This window comes from Euprymna scolopes, chromosome 16 (assembly GCF_053919585.1).
Source record: "Euprymna scolopes isolate OS-2025 chromosome 16, ASM5391958v1, whole genome shotgun sequence".
NCBI lineage: Eukaryota > Metazoa > Mollusca > Cephalopoda > Sepiida > Sepiolidae > Euprymna > Euprymna scolopes.
In genome coordinates this window covers 94419901-94431393 of record NC_136497.1, presented here as the reverse complement: position 1 = coordinate 94431393, position 11493 = coordinate 94419901, and the positions used below count along the sequence as shown (strand labels likewise).

The following is an 11493-nucleotide window of genomic DNA, read 5'->3' as shown; positions in this document are numbered from 1 at the left end:
AATTATTGAGAATTTTGGGAACGAACGGGCGAATGGATGAACAGATGAGGGTGAATTCTAAGGTCCAAATCCAACTAAGTTGGTGGACCAACAACCAGTTTTTCATAGTTTAATAATGAAATGTGTTTTTATTTTTCTGCACAAATTTAGAGAATAGAACGTTTCATTCATCTTTAGTAGTTTAATTCGTGTCAATCTAACGATGTTTGCTCTATTTTGTTAGTTTGCAGGCCTATCAGCTGTTTTTTAACTTGCTCATCTCTTCTTTCTTGATGACCATTTAATTAAACGTTACTATATAATATACAGGTTTGTGCTAAGATGATCATTAGAACTTTTAACATGTTGAATGGCTCTTTTACCTACCTACTGTTTTGTTATCAATATATCTATAAAAAGTGAGAATGTGTGTGTGAGAAAGGACACTTCTCAACCTATATACTCAATGAATTTTTGATCTACAGACTTGGAATTTAATATTAAATAGGCTATTCAGACATGTGGAAAACTTTGTAATCGGTTTTTAGCTGAAAAATAAATGGTGGTTAAGTGGTCGAAATGAAAAGAATTGTACTTGACAGTCATCGGATTATTATGCTTATCAACTGATTCATGAGTGTGCATGCGTGAATCATTCACATTATGTTAAGAATAAGTAGATTTGGAAGATCATGTCAAGCTGGCCTAATGGTTATCGTACTTGACTCACTGTCTTTAAGTTTTAATTTCGATCTCAGCTCGAGCATTTTTTTTTACTTACAAGATAGGATCTGTTTAGAAAAAACGGAATACCTGCATGCACATGTCTTAGTTTCTTTCAGTTTTTTTTTTACTTCATTTTTTCTAAGGAATTGAACATTACATGATTACTGAGCAACGCCGGATACATCTAGTATATCTACGCTATTAATATTTTAGAGAGTTTACTAATGCGTTGAGAAATTGGGGTTCAATTAATGGGGGGAGTCATATAAAAAACTGAACAAATGATACTCGATACTTCCTTGTTAAATAGCATTAGAAAATGAGAATCAAGGGTAAATGAAGCAATCCAGGCAAAGGAGTAACAACCCCCCCCCCCTACATGTTGGTGTAGTAACCAATGAAAAGGAGGCCTTCATAAAGTTTTTAACTGCAATCGATTTACTTTTGGATTATTAATATGGAATTCATTTCACAAGTGTAAATGACCATCTCTCATATTTTACATAGAATTATTTGGATCGGATTATAGATTTTCATTTGCTTTAGGACATTGATCATCTCAAACAATAATCCTTTCTTTTACTGTCAATATAAACAACAATGATCTATCTGTATTATTAGGATTATTCAGACTACTGTTCTCATTTTGATTGTTATTTTCACTACGTTTCGATCGATGTGATCATTAATGAATAATATTAAAATTAAAACATGCACACACACACACACACACACACACACACACACACACATGTATATATATATAAGAGCAAATAGTTAATAAAACATGTTAAAAAACACTTTGAAAAGGAGTTAAAAACATATTTAATTTTAAAAGGAAACACTAAATAAGAGGATAGTCCTTAATCCGCGGAGTTTTGAAGAAATACTTTCCTTCTCATCAGAGGGTAGGATTTAGCAAAATGCGGGATCGGATTTTGCTTGCAAAAGTATTTGATGAAACTGCAAGTAAGTCAAAGATCTTACTTGATAACAAAAAGTGGAGCGGAAGGGATAGGGTGAATAAAAAGGTGATTTCACGTGAATGGATAGTCTGGTAAAAGGTAAAGTATCCAATAACGGTAAAATCCAAAAATGCAAATCCAAGAAAGTTTATTTTATTTTATATATATATATATATATATATATATATATATATATATATATATATATATATATATATATATATATATGGTGATAAGTAGAAAGGTTGCATATCTAAAAACTAGAATAAGTTTAAGTCTCCTAAAATTCATACTAGAATTGTCTGCATAAAGGTTGGAGCTGCTTCAATCCTCAGTGTTGGGCGATACTTAGAATACAAAGGTAAATTAGGGCTTCTACTCTATCAATGCTAACATAACAATAGCATGCTAAGCCCGAGGATTAAATAAAAGGTTCTATTCAAAATTCAGTGCAGATTTCCAAGTTCGAGATCTGAAGATAGAAGGTTAGTTCGATCGAAACGTTATGAAAATAACAATCAAGATGAGAACAGTATTCTGAATAAACCAAATAATACGAATTATCAATCCTCATCTAAGAAATTCAGAATGTATGAAAATGATCTACGTCTATTTACATTATTTAATGTAGATGTGCACATCAACTAGTATGCATGGTATGATTTGTATGCTTCGTTATAATTGATGTAGATTATTTTATAAATGTTGAATCAATAAATACAATTGAATAAGTTGACCTTTTGAGTTATGCTTCAGATTAACTGGTAAAACATAATTTATAACAAAGGAATTCGAAATATTTAGGAGACATTTAATTAGGTAATATTTTCAGAAAATATGAATATCATTTATTTTTATCAATGTACACGTGCTTTATATATATATATATATATATATATATATATATATATATATATATATATATATATATATACTCACATAATCAAGCAAAGGTCAAATGCCAATAAGTGGTATAATAGTTTCCTATTGAAATACTTGGATTAAAGGATGCTAATTAAAAAATGGCCAACAATTTTTTTTTAATATTTCAGAATATTTTGCAAGGATAGAGAACAAACAGATCTATAAAGGTTGTTTGAGATTTTAAATATAAAAATAAAAGATTTTGAGAAGAAAACTAGAAAATGAAATATAGGATTTTTTTAGAAGATTATTGTAATCAGAAAAATGTTACAAAAAATATCAAAATTTGGTGATATCTTCTAAAGATAAAAAAAGAAGTGCACTAAATATCTAATTGTAAAATGTTGGAGAAAAAAAGTGAATAGGTTAATTTAGAAAGTGAAAGTGAAAGTACAAATAAATGAAAGCAAACACGCGAGAATAGAGAAAAGATGAGAAAAAGTATTTGAAAATGTTAAGGGTTTTGAATGAAGTGAAATATCCATTCAGAGTTCATTATGGAGCAAAGTATAAAAATAAGTTGGAAAATAACACAATTCTTTAGATAAAACAAAAGGAAGAGAAATACTTTTTTCTTCACATTTCTTTTTATCTTTTAAATATGTTTTTTCATCTTTTGCTATTTGCAAACTTTTTATTGTTTCTAAGTTTGTTGTTTTGAATTTGAATGAAAACCAGAGTTTTTCTTTCTTCTCTGTTGCTTTCATCAAACAAGAAAAGCAAATTTATTTCCTTAGTTATTTTCTTGTTGCTAACTCCAAGGAAAAACACATTTGCAGACCTTGTTCTCAACATGATGCCATGGAAGCTTTGTTCTGCCATTTAAATCTCTATTAAGTTCTTCAAAGTGTCCTTCAATGGTAAGCCATTGTTCCTCATCTCTTTTGTGGCATACATGCTTCGTGTTAATGGCTCATTTCAATAAATTATTATGAATTAATATCGTCTTTGCCAGAATGGTAACACTTTCTTTGACGATTGTACTTTGGAGAGCTCAGTTTATAAAAATAGGTACTCATGCTTTGTTTACAATAATTAACGAGGGGAAACATTCAAAGCAGGAAGTTTTTTAGTTTGAAAAACAAAAACAAATTTAAATTACAAGTAATTTCGAAAGAAAGTTTCTCTTTTTAATGTTATTGGCAGGAAAACAAAGACAATTTTTTTTATATATTTCTTTCGAACTTCTGTTCCATTCAAAAAATTTCAAAGGGGAAATTTTATTTAAATTTAGAAAAAGAATTTAAAAAATATTGAGAACAAACGGATTTTTATGACTAAAAAAAACAAATCAATAATTTTATTGATGAATTGTCTTGAAGGCGTTATTATAGCACGTTATTTTCAACCAACATAAATGTACTTAACTAGCAGAATACCAGTCCTAGAACAGACATAAGCAATATGTATAACATTAGTTTCTAGTTTCAGCCGACACCCGGTACTTGTACTGGGCTGGTCACTGAAGTGTGGTGTCTGCACAGATGCTGCCCTAAAATTAATTGTCCTTAATCAATGGAGGGGGAAACCCTTCTATACTAAGGCAATTTTAATTTTGCAGAATCCTCTTTTGAGGGGGGCTTGTTATCTCCCACATTAAAGCAACCTTGTGTCACATTTTGTTTCGTGGGGAAAAATAGATAACTAGTTTCTAGTTTAATTTCTTTAGGCAGTGGATTGTGCAGGTTTGGGTGTACATCTTCTAGATGATAAAGTTTCAATAAATAAATAATTACTACTACTACTACTACTAATAATAATAATAATGATGATGATAATAATAATAATAATAATAATTATAATAATAATAATGTGCCTGCATTACTCACTGTGTTGCCTAAAGTACATATCCCATAATTTATAATGACAAGTTCATTTGTTTAGCATTTTACTCTGCTCATACATATTATTGATGGTCATATGCCTGTGCACTGGTGTTGCTAAAATTTTGTGACATTTTATAACTCCAAATTTGATTTAGGGCAATTGTTTTCTCTATCAAATGTTTTGTATCTGGCTTATTTTAAAAGATTTTGGGAGAGAAGGATAGCGACTTGATGATGACATACAAGCTCTCACACTTTAAACTTGTCCTCCCTGATTAGCTGGAAATTTTCAAGACGGATTTTATGTAGGTATCTCATAGCATAGACATAAGTCACCTCGTCAGATTTCTTTCTCTAATGTTCCCTAGAAGACAAAGCTATGCATAGAGTCCCAGGACCACTGTGGAACTCTTGCAAGGATGTCATGGATAAATTTGTATTGTACCACAAAAAATGCACAGAGCTAAATGAAGGTCATCTCATAGACATGCCCCAGAATGAAGAAAAAAATGTTTAAGTCTTCAAACTGGTCATCACCAAAGTTTCAATTAAATTTTGCAGAAGATTAAAATTTTTTAAAGGTATATGCTATACTTCTATATGGCTACCGTTCGTCTATGCATCTTGTTTCAACATTTAGGTTGGCATACCAACCACTAGCCTGTCCCGCAGGAACAATGTGTAAATCATTGTTTGCCAAGCAACAGAGTTTTATCCCTGTACATGTTTGACACTACTTCCACAGAATGTGTTCTGATGAATTTACTGCACTTAATGTAAATGCTCTCGATCCACCAGACTTGCTGTAAAATTCTATATCTCCACTGTAGAAGTCCCTAGATGTTGAAAAATAATAGTTTCTTTCTTCAGACAGACCGCCCGCCTTTGGAATTCTCGCATTGTTCTCTGGTTATTTGACCTATCTACTAACATGCAGAAATACAACTATAATTTGAACAAACATCTTGCTGCACATTTACACACTTATGTTTTCCCCTATATATATGGTTCCTATCAGAGTAGCTCCTTACATTTCAGTGGCAATATGTCTTGCTTGGGGTGAACAAAAATATAAGCATAAAAATAACATTACAATTTTGGGCCCGTTTTGTAAGACTTACTCTGCATTTACTTATGAGTTAGGCCCATAGAAGTCAGAATATAAATATAACGCTTTCAGAAATTGACTTCCAAAGTAACCTATCTCTGCTGTCTTTATTTATTTCTGTTTCTCCCAAGTTCATCCTTATCACTTGCTATCTGCCTAGATTTAATCTTCCTCTGTCATCAGATCCAAGCCTGCCTTGAACACTCACATGGCAAAAAATAATGAGACTAATACAATGAATGTGACATGTAATACATGTCCTCAACCCTTCTTGACTAGGTTTTGCATCACACTGAATACATCACACTGAATATGCATGCCTGATAAATACTTACCTCGGTTGACAGTGATAATATTCTGCTGGTTAGTAATGGTAAAAGTCTCCTGAACTAATTCAATACACATCTAACTCTTTCAATCGTACTAGCGCTAGTTCCGCCGTGTGTTCCAGTCATATAAACAAAACTTCTGAACATCCTCAATAGCTTCATCGTCCAGATACATTTAGTTCACATCTGAGTTCTCTCTCATTATCTCATATTTCTTATACACAAACTGCTTATCATCATTCAACCTACCAATAATTCCATTGCATTTCTTGTGTACACAATGCTGTTCATGTCTCCTTAATTACATTTTTTTTTCTGAGTGTATCACATAAGATTGAGGTGTACCCAACGCCCTTTCCACACATCGAACAGGGGACCTTTCCTCTTTTTGAGGTCTATACAGCTCTACAATATTTTACTTTATCATAATTAATGTTGTAACCCCAAATTTTTAAGGTCCTGGATATGACCTTAAACTATATCCAGTGGTGAGACCCCAGCTTGTGGGCTTTGGGGAGTGTGGAGCCACCCTTTAATTGCCATTGCTCCCAGGTCCACTCTGACCCGGAGTGGTAGTACCTGTCAGGGTCCCAACTATGGGTTAAATAGAAACCGACTTGAAAACAACAAATATATTCTATTAAAAAACTTTTCTTCAAAATCTTTGGATTCGGCATTAAATAATCTGAAAAGGGTTGATATGCCGTAAAACAAAAACAACCAACCAAATTTTTAAAAATTCTTATTTGCTTTACTATTTCTCAAAGTATACCAGAATTTCCATTCTTAGAAATAAAATAGCAAAAAATTTCCATTCTTAGAAATAAAATAGCCAAAATATAATTATTCCAGGAGCTATAACTAAGATTAATGAAATAGTTGGTTAAAAATTCAACCTTCAGTGCAAGAAGAATACATCAGAATTTTGTAATTTCACATATGCTAAAAAGAATGCTGGAAAAAATGACATCATATCCAAGTTGTTCCAGTAAGCAAAGCATTTTATTTTGTGTCTATTCACGTACAATGTAAAGTTTATGAGATGTAGGCAACTGTCTGCTTTGTTGGGATGACATGCCAATCACATATCTGGCAATGTTCTTTTCATTTTATCATCTCATAGGATGTCTGCTTTGCTTTATAATGACATGTTTTGACAGTGATGGTTTTATAAACCACAAAAAAATCAATGAACCCGCATATATAGAAATATATTCAAATTTTAAATCTATGGGGGTTTTTGATTTTACATGTATGCAAATATATTAATAGGTGAAACAATAGTTTCCAAAACTTTTCTATTATTTAGATGTGAATTTATTAGTTACAACATTGCATAAATGATTATGAATATATTTTAAAGAAGTAATATCGTTCATTGTTTCTTAATATAAATATTCATTTTAATTCATTTTATTTAAAGTCATATGTTAATGCTGGAATGTTCCATCATAGAATTGATATAACGTTCTTTAGTCTGACAGTGGCTTTGTGGTTGTTGAGTTGGGATATAGTTCTGTTCAGTCCTAAAAAGTCTATCCTCCCTGATGTTATCTTCGCCCTAAGAAGGTGTTAGTTCATTGCTCATCCCCTGAGATGCCTCTACCAGAGAATGCTAACGAGGCTGCTCAGACATTTTTTGTGACCCAGAATGTGCTTCTCCTAGTGCGCTGGGCTTTCAAAATCACATCTAACCTTGTGTCTAATCCGTTGGAAAAGAGATAAACAAAATGTTTATTTACACACACACACACGCACGCACGCACGCACGCACGCACGCACGCACGCACACACACACACACACACACACACACACACACAAAAAAAAGGGAAGTTTTAGCACTAAAATTCCCCGGGTGACACAAAGTAAAATATATATTAAGAACAATGCCCTGCGCATTTTGGATAAGTTTCAGAAAAATGTAATGGATAGGTAAAAATTTATGGGTCAAAAAGTGTCATTTTTTTCAATTTTGGTACATTTTTGACCCCTTATGAGCCACTTAGAATGCCGAATACCAGTGACAATGGACAAACAGTGCAGTTTCACACCTTAACACATGTATATTTACATCCAGTAATATGGGAAACCACTATATAGACATATCAAGCTTTTGTTGAGAAATATAAGAAACGCGCCAGAAGAAAGGGTGTTTTCAGCACAAAAAATCCTCGGAGGACGCAAACCAGACTTTTTCCAGGGTCACCCATACTGAATTTATATTAAGAACAATGCCCTCCACATTTTGGGCAAGTTTCAGAAAAATCTATTTGATGGATCAAATGTTACGGGACAAGAAATGTCGTTTTTGGCCATTTTTACCCCTTTTGTGAGCCCCTGCGTGTAAAACAGGATTTTTCGCAAAAAAAAAAAAAAAAAAAAAATTTTTTTTACTATGCACATTTATATATTAAAATATAATTTGTGACAAAATTTCAGGAAAAACTAATGGGCGGACTAACGGAGGTACGGACCCATTGAAAACATAGGTCCCTCTCTGATAAATCGGGGGACAAAAATGTTACTCCATACCCCCTTGCTTAAAAAAAAAAAATGTAAACGTTTTACAGACCGACCAATGAAGTGACTTGCATGTGACTAAAAATGCCTTAGCATGGAAGGGTTTCCCCTTCCATTGCCAAGAAAAGTTACAAATGTAAGTGCAGCATCTGTTAAGAACATATTCTACACTTTGATCTTAGCCATGTGACCAAGGAAAAGTTACAAATGTAAGTACAGCATCTATTAAGAACAGATACTACACTTTGATCTTAGCTATGTGGCCAAGGAAAAGTTACAAACATAAGTACAGCATGTAGTAAGAGCAGATACTACACTTTGATCTTGGCCAAAAGGCCAAGAAAAGAGTATTTATTTGCTCCCCCGCCGGGCAAATTAGGCACAAAGCCGATTTTTAATGTGAGGAGTGAAGGGGAAATGAGGACCAACTCCCCGGGGAGTAGGGGAGCTGGATAGTGACAATTGGTATGAAGGGTTGCCCCTACATTGACCAAGGTCTTATATGTGGGGTCGCCCCCACATATGGTCTTTGCTTGCAGTATCTGCCGGAACAGATGGTATTTATTTGCTCCCCCACCGAGCAAATTAGGCACAAGGCCAATTTTTAATGTGAGGAGTGAAGGGAGGGGGAAGGGAAAAAGGGGACCAGCTCCCGAGAGGTGGGAAATGGGAGCTGGTTAAAGGTCAGGCATGTGGGGTTGCCCCCACATCTGGTCTTTGCTAGTCATAGCTAGTCATAGCTTGCAGTATCTGCCGGAACAGATGGTATTTATTTGCTCCCCCACCGAGCAAATTAGGCACAAGGCCAATTTTTAATGTGAGGAGTGAAGGGAGGGGGAAGGGAAAAAGGGGACCAGCTCCCGAGAGGTGGGAAATGGGAGCTGGTTAAAGGTCAGGCATGTGGGGTTGCCCCCACATCTGGTCTTTGCTAGTCATAGCTTGCAGTATCTGCCGGAACAGATGGTATTTATTTGCTCCCCCACCGAGCAAATTAGGCACAAGGCCGATTTTTAATGTGAGGAGTGAAGGGAGGGGGAAGGGGAAAAGGGGACCATCTCCCGAGAGGTGGGAAATGGGAGCTGGTTAAAGGTCAGGCATGTGGGGTTGCCCCCACATCTGGTCTTTGCTAGTCATAGCTTGCAGTATCTGCCGGAACAGATGGTATTTATTTGCTCCCCCACTGAGCAAATTAGGCACAAGGCCGTTTTTAATGTGAGGTAAAAACCAGCTCCCCTAAAAGTAGGCAAAAAAGGGGGCACTCTGGTTACCAAAAATAATAATTGTCCCAGTATAGAGGGTTTCCCCTCCATTGACTGGTACAAATTATCTTAAGTGCAGCATCTGCCGGAACAGATGGTATTTATTTGCTCCCCCACTGAGCAAATTAGGCACAAGGCCGTTTTTAATGTGAGGTAAAAACCAGCTCCCCTAAAAGGGGTCACTCTGGTTACCAAAAATAATAATTGTCCCAGTATAGAGGGTTTCCCCTCCATTGACTGGTACAAATTATCTTAAGTGTAGTATCTGCCGGAACAGATGGTGTTTATTTGCTCCCCCACTGAGCAAATTAGGCACAAGGCCGTTTTTAATGTGAGGTAAAAACCAGCTCCCCTAAAAGTAGGCAAAAAGGGGGCACTCTGGTTACCAAAAATAATAATTGTCCCAGTATAGAGGGTCTCCCCTCCATTGACTGGTACAAATTATCAAGTGCAGCATCTGCCGGAACAGATACTACACTTTGAGCTTGGCCAAAAGGCCCAGAAAAGCTTAAAAAGCTAAGAACAGCATCTATTAACAACAGACCTTTGATCTTAACCAAAAAGGCCAAGCACAAAAGTGTTACAGACAGACCGACTGACAGACCGATGGACTGACGGAGTGACTTATAGAGTCGCTTGCACGCAAGTAAAAAGTTGGTGTGTATTATTTGGATATTCAGATTACAAATCTAATCTTTGTTGTTATTTTCATGGTTTGCCAATGTAACCACAGGAGACTGTAGTGCAACACAGATGAAAGTATTGACTAACAACCATTTCTAAGTGACAGTTTCCTGAAGATTGAAGGTTCAATTCTCAGTACAGATGATAATATCTAAAAATAAAGATTACTTAGCATTTTTACTAAGTGATGGCTAAGGGAACAAGTAAAATCTAGCCCCGAATCTCTCTCTCCCTCTCTCTCTGTCTCTCTCTCTTCTCTCTCTGTCTCTCTCTCTCTCTCTCTCTCAAGTCCATTTATATCATTTCCCCCGATGCTTTCCTTGGCCTTACTCAGTAAACATAACACATTCCCTCAACTGCTATATATCTACTATCCTAAGAACTCTCATTCCATTCTTACAGTGTAACTATACCAACAAAGTTTTCTCTCCTGTACATATCTCATAATACTGTCTAATTTTAATCTTCCTCTGAGGTTATCAGATCTAAGCCAATCTTTAAATCTCACTTAAGTGATTTTGTTTAATAAATGTATTCGGAGACAATTCAAATAATGGATGGATCAAAATGATTTCAAAATTCACTTAGAAACTCATTACTTTAAACAAATCCAAGTATACAGCACCTACTATGCTTATTATATTAGATTCCTCTATCTACTCAGATATTCAATTTTATTTTATTCTAAGATAACAGAATCTTCAATCTAATACATTTTACACTATCAACCAAGTCTCAACCCCTGTCCCATCACCACAATATTGCATTCTGTACCTGTTTTACAAAAACTTTAATAGAATGTGCTTTTTTTTTCTTTTTTTTATGAATTCATTGCATTTGTATCAGCTCGACGTACATATCCTGGACAAACCTTTCTAGCAGAAAAATTTCACTCACTGTAGAAGTCCCTAGATGCTGTAAAGCCTTCTACTCTAATAGATTCTTCCCACAGACTGTTAGACTTTGGAATTCCTTTCCTGTTTCCTACTTCCATGGCTGTACTAAAATGCAGAGGTTTAGATGTAATGTGAACAGGCATCTCTCTTATCTTCTCACGTTGTCCCTTGCAGACATGGTCCCAAATAGTAGTTCTTTTTGTCCAAGTGGTAATAAACCTCGTTTGAGTTGAACAAGAGTAAAAACAAAAAAATAAAACAAAACATATGACAGAA

The 11493-nt window shown here is 34.7% G+C and overlaps 1 pseudogene; it reads right to left on the bottom strand.

Annotated features, from left to right (window-relative positions):
- Window positions 1–8574: 8574 nt before the first annotated feature.
- On the bottom strand, window positions 8575–8726 carry LOC145296412 (U2 spliceosomal RNA; annotated as a pseudogene).
- Between the last annotated feature and the right edge of the window lie 2767 nt (window positions 8727–11493).